At 38.4% G+C, this 6,513-nt stretch overlaps 1 pseudogene; it reads left to right on the top strand.

Moving 5' to 3' along the window:
• Positions 1–3,439: 3,439 nt before the first annotated feature.
• Positions 3,440–4,220, top strand: LOC129475004 (putative ferritin heavy polypeptide-like 19; annotated as a pseudogene).
• The last annotated feature ends 2,293 nt before the right edge of the window (positions 4,221–6,513 follow it).

The following is a 6,513-nucleotide window of genomic DNA, read 5'->3' as shown; positions in this document are numbered from 1 at the left end:
GAAGTGGTGATAAATTCAGCTCTGGAAGGATGTAAAAGCCAGAAGCCAAATGGAATTGGATTCCATGGGCAGTGATACCCCTGCTATGCACACCTAATCTCTGATCATTTAAACAGAGCTTGAGAATATTGACCTCTTTTCGTTCTATGATTAGAGTAACTAAGGAATCTTTAGTGTGTATAATAAAAACTATGCCTTTAAGTAAGAAAAATATTTACAGCATCATTCAACAAATATTTGCATCATGAAGAAGCTAACGACACATGAAATAATTGAAAGATAATGAAGTAGCCAATTTTGTAATTTTGTAGTTTATAATTTAACAAAAAGTGAAATCTGTGAGGTTCTTAATAATTTACTTTACTGATTCCTGTTTTTTTTTTTTTTTTTTTTTTTTTGTCCAGGAACACAGCACTTAACTTTTTGAATAACATTACATCCCACTAAAGAAATAAAGTATATCTCAGTCTTTCTAGCAATTTGAGGGAAAAGCATTTTGTATTCATAACAATCCTAGTGAAAACAAACACTTTAATTATTAAACATTGTTAACCAGATTCATCATATTCATATTAAAATTGTTTTAAATGAGTATATGTTTGGGTGTTGAAAATAGGTTGGAGTAGGCTGTAGCAAATTTTCTCTGTCAAAATTTCCTTTAGTTGGGTATGTCCATATAATCCTCTACTTTAGGCCAGCCATCCCCCTAAAGCTGATAGTACACTCCATAATACCGTAATAATCTATTGAACCACAGAGTCACAAGTTGTTGAGTGGCATAAATATATAGGACTTAAAATCACTCCTTAAAGGCAATTGTGATCCAATTGTATACCAAGCACATGTCTATTCTACAACATTAGAGAGGCACGGTGAAACCTGATTTCTTTCCACCCTAAAATAGATAATTAGCCAGAGAAAATAAGGGGTTCAATCATTTAATACAATGAAAATAGCTGTATTTCTATTAGTTTTCAGGAGCCAGTCCCCATGTATATATGTGGAAGGTGAAGAGTTCCTTATGAGAACACAATACCACCATCAAAGGTGGAAGTGATAGGTTTTATTATTCAATAAATGCTGGGAGATACCAGCCTAATTCTCATATAATTAACAAATTTGATAAATGAAGCTAAGAATGAATATTATTGTAGACATGTAGCAGGGTAGGGTAAGGGTAGGAAGGTATCAGCCCAACTATGTAAACACCAGAGAAGAAAAATTTAGAATTATTTATTATCTTTTAAATTCATAGCTTAGGTTTGGGCCCTTGTAAGCTCTAGCTTGCCAATGAATTAAGTATTTGTTTAAAATAATCATCATGCATCCTTATTCTCCAGTTATTTGTCATGTGAGCTGTTGGCAGTTACATGTGATTTTAATTTTACCTTCTCAATCAGACTTTGGTTTCTGGTGTCCATGGGAAGTAACAAACTTCTAAAAGAAGATCACTCAAATCCACTATATATTGCATATTTGATTCTCTCCTTCATTTCCTCAAATAAAAACAAATTCAGCTTTGTGAACTGTCAAATTTTTCAAAATAAAGTACAGAATGCCAGTACCAGTATTTAGCGGATCTGTATTCAATAGACTAAAGTTAGATATACTACTCTTTAAATAATTTAAAATAGTATCTACTACTATACTACTATATTAAAATAAAACAAAACAATTTAAAATAAGATATACTTCTGACATCATCCTTATTAAGCCTATAGAAGAGAAAGATCTGCAATAGAAACAAACAGACATAATCTAAGGACCCTGACCTTAAGAAGTTTACAGTTTTGGCAGAGAAACAAGACAGACACACTCAAAATTAAATAACAATTCAGGACAATAATATAAGAAATGTCTATAGAAGTTTATCCTTTTTATAAGCTACTTTTTGAAGTTTGTCACTTTGTCAGACTAATCTTTGGGATTTATTGATTGCAAAAGCTATTCATATTTTAGGATAGCATTTTCTAACATTTCCACCAGAAATAACATAAAGGAGATTTTAGTGATTAGCTGAAAATAAAAAAGGACAGAGTAAGAGGAAAGAAAAAAAGGTATTATATTTGCCTTTTGGAATTATAACATAAGAGTCTAAAGTTAAAAAACTAAGGTGAGCGTTTATATAATGATTAGACAGCTTTCTCAGGGACAGCCTACTTTTAAAAATAATAGCTATCACACATTGATTGCAATCATTAAACTAAGTGCTATATAACCCTCATGTTTAATGCATCATCTAATTTATTACTTAAAACTCATTATTGGTATTATTCTTGCTAGGAGTAAGGCACTAATGCAAGTTCACACAACTTGAAATAGGTGAAGTCAAGCTTCCAACTGAGGTCTATTTGACACAGAATCCAATGTCTCTCTTACTTCCTAAGAAAGGAATAAAAAAATGCTTATTGCATTTGTTCTGTATCTACATACCTTTAATGAAGTAGTAGTATGCTGAAAATATAGATCAATAGCTGCCTAAATTCACAATGCTAATATGACTCATTTCATAGAACCTAAAAGAAGGATTAAATTTAAAAAGGCTTACTGAGTGGCAATGGAAGTAAAGGAAGTTGAAGGTGTTGTGCTTTCTCTAATAATTCACCCAATGCTTTTAAGTCTGTACTTACCCAAGAAGAGGAAATTTGCAATCTAGGTGAAAGGGGTGAGCAAATCTAGGATGTCAGGGAAGAGATCTTGGAATTGTCTATTTTGGGATCCGGACAGGATGACTTAAAAAAAAGTGTTTCTAGGATGCTGCTGAAAGATTAAGATACAAGAGAGAAAAAGGAGTGAAGAACAAGTTCAAAGAGTGGGAAACATGGAAAGGTTTACTGTTTGATATTTTGGAGGTGGTGCTCTGCTGTCAGAGAAGTGGGAACTTGACCATGAGTAGAAAGAAAAAAATGAAGGTTGCTAAAGTTAATAAGGTCTAGGAAGTGAGTAAGGAGGTTATTGGAAGTGTCACTAGTATGGTGCTGAAGTCACTGAGGATATCTGCCATTCAAATAAAGCTTTGATATTAAGTATAACTAATGACATCACAAAAAGCAGTACATTTGATAAAACAATCATATTTTGACAATATTGTAATAAATTTCTTTAAGAAATCATCCAGGTGATTCACTCAAAGTGGTTACACTTATATTCATAAATAACTTTAAAAATACTTTATAGGTGAAAAGGTCAGGTTACAGTCCAGTCGCCACGGTTTCAGGTGGAATTCATGGAACTCTGGAGTTTGTGGAATTCATGGAACTCCGGAGTTTCAGGTGGAACTCATGGAACTCATGGAACGCTGGAGCCCCACACCTCGCCCCTAAAGTCTGTCCCTCATTCAAACCAGCTAGCCTCGAAGCACGCTCCTTCCCTCGTAACAGTCTCCACTGCCCACTTCCGGTTCCGTCACACAACCGCCGTTCACCTTCTGCCATTCCTCGCCACCGCTGCCGCTGCCTGCGCTACTGCCTTTGCCTGCGTGCTCATTGTCAGCACTGCCCGCCATGGCCACCGCCCCGCTGTCGCAGGTGCGCCACAACTACCACACCAACTGCGAGGCCGCCATCAACAGCCACATCGACCTGGAGCTCCACGCCTCCTATGTGTACCTGTCCATGGCTTTCTACTTTGAACGGGACGACGTGGCCCTGGAACCCTTTGGCCGCTACTTCCTGCACCAGTCAGACGAGAAGATGGAGCATGCCCAGGAGCTGATGAGGCTGCAGAACCAGCGCAGTGGCCGCATCTGCCTTCATGACATCAGGGAGCCAGAGGGCCAAGGCTGGCAGAGCGGGCTCGAGGCCATGGAGTGTGCCTTCCACCTGGAGAAGAGCGTCAACTACAGCCTCCTGGAGCTGCACCAGTTGGCCATGGAGAAGGGCAAGCCCAGCTGTGCCACCTCCTGGAGAGCCACTACCTACACCAACAGGTAAAGACCATCGAAGAACTGGGTGGCTATGTGAGCAACCTGGGGAAGATGTGGGTCCCAGAAGCCGGCCTGGCTGAGAACCTGTTTAACAAGCTCTCCCTGAGCCACAGCGACGAAGAGACCTGAGCCCAGATGGGCCCCACAGCCACGAGGTGCCTTCCCTGGGTCGGGCCACCTGGCGGGGCGTGCATGTTACCCTTTCAGAATGTTCTCTTCAGTTTTTTCCTTTCAGTTTTACCATTGTTGGCAATAAAGTTATCTGGTTCTCAAAGCGTTGAAGGTGTCCAGTTGAGGCGTGCCTGCAAAACTCTCACCTTTTACTACCTAGGGCAAATCCCCATGGAAGTTTAAAAAGGGTGTCCAGCAGTCTCTCCACCCAGGGCTGCTCCATCTGCATGCAGCTTGGGGTCTCTAAGGATGGAGGTGGAAGGTATTCTATGAGTCCCTGTAAAACACATTAATCTTTTCTTTCCAAGCTATGTGAATATATGGGGTAGGGAGGGTGGGGTTGGTGGTCTTAGGCCCTTGTGTCTGTGGGTGCATGTGCATGGTAAAATGTAAAATATGGTCTAGAATTCATCCTAGTGGTTGTCTCTGGGGAAAAAGTCAGGGGAATGGGATTGGGCAGGGATTAAAATAATGAGGTTTTAAATTTTACATGAAAAGTTTTCTTTTTTAAATATGCAAATGCTAACATTTCTTGATTCTGGGTAGCAAGATGGGGTATTTGGAAGATGACATGGCAGAGTGTCTCTTTGGCAAGCTTACCCTGAGTAATAGTGATAATGGAAACTGAGACTTAAGTTGGCTTCCCCATTGCCAGGAGATGCATTTCTGTGGTCGCCAGGGCTGGGCATGCATATTGCCCTTGCAAAACCTCTACTTATATTTATTTTTTTTCTCTTTGATTGAATCATTTCTTCCATTGAAGTGACGTGGTACCAAAGAAAAACAAATTACCTCAATAGAAGAGCTGAAAAATATAAGGTCAAAGTTGGAGGTCAAGTTTATAGTATTGAATATAAAGTTGAACTCTGGCTACTTTGAAGAATGTAGGGGTGTCGGGGAGGTTGAAGGTGGAGACCAGGCAGAGACATTGTAGTTTGCGCAGATGAGAGGCTAGCATGGCTTGAAATGTGATGGTGGCTGAGGAAATGAAGGGAGGTAGACAAGTTCCAGATGGATTTTGGACAAGTCAACAAGAATTGCTCATGGATAGGAAATGAGGAATGTGAGATGGGGAAAATAAACTATGTTCCGGGGTTTGGCCTTGAGCACCTGGGTTAAAGGTGATATTTTAAAATCTGGGGAGCTTGCATGGGGGACACCTGGGGTGGAGGGTTGGGGAAGGCATATAATGTATAATCAGAGATTCCTATTAGACATTTAAGTCAAAATGTCATGCAGTTAGCTGGAAAAATGAATGCCGGTTTTGGAAATGAACACATTGGGAGATCATTCTATAAATGGTATTGAAATCATGTGCCTGGATAAGCTCATCAGAAAAAGAGTGTAACAGAGTATGGCATAGCCAGCCCCAAGCCCATGTAAGCTAACATTCTGAGGTTGGTTGAGGTGTTTGCACACCCAGAGAATTGCAGGTTCCACTCTTACCAATACCTTATTCCAGACTGTGGCTCCAGTGTCTGCCACAAGTTTATTTCAAAATTAGCCAACTCGTCGCCTCAATGTGGCCTTTAGTCCTTCTTTCAAGATGTAAAGAAGTGTTAGCCTTTTACTTTATCTTCATGGTTGTGTGTACGAAAAAAAAATTCCTACTAAAAAGAGTTTCCAAAGAAGTGATAGACATGTATTTGTATGTATTTCTTTTTTCTTCTGTTCCCTTTTCAACACTGTACCTCTCTCTCAGTTCATTCTTTATGTAACCAAATGAATCTGCATCCATATAAACCCTAGGGCTGTCCGTGTCTGGGAAAAACATACATTTTGTTTCTTTTGGGCCTTGTGTGCATTACAAAGAAAAAAGTTAAAAATGTATAGATTTGTATCATATATTCAAACACACATGGGTAGTTATTTTTAAAGCTAACAGATGGCTTTGAGGTATTTCATACAATATAAACAAGTTTAGCTAAGCAATAATTAATTTCCAAATTTCCTCATGACTGTACTTCAACACTTTCTTAAAAATAAGGATTGTGGTTCTTTCCATTCAGTTTCTAGGAAATGCTACTGATCCTTTACTCTTCTGAGTAATATACTCTTGTTTCTTTTTTATTAATACTATTTTAAATGGAAAAATCATAATTGTACTACCTTTATTAAGTACAATGTGATGTTTTGATATATGTATACAGTGTGGAATAACAAAAATAAACTAGATAATATATCCACCACCTAATTTGTTTGATGTTTTTTGGTGATACATTTGAAATTTACTCTTAGTTATTTTGAAATATACAGTATGTTATTATTGAATATAGTCACCCTGCTGTGCAATATATCTCAAAATGTATTACTCCTGTCTAGCTGAAACAATATACACTTTAAGCAGCAACTCCCCACTTCCTCACACTCTCCCACTCCCTAGCCTCTGGTAAGCATCATTCTACTCTATATTTTTA

This window comes from Symphalangus syndactylus, chromosome X (genome assembly GCF_028878055.3).
Source record: "Symphalangus syndactylus isolate Jambi chromosome X, NHGRI_mSymSyn1-v2.1_pri, whole genome shotgun sequence".
In the NCBI taxonomy this organism is placed as follows: Eukaryota; Metazoa; Chordata; class Mammalia; order Primates; family Hylobatidae; genus Symphalangus; species Symphalangus syndactylus.
The sequence above is the reverse complement of the archived record's forward strand: the minus strand, read 5'-3'. Positions and strand labels throughout refer to the sequence as shown.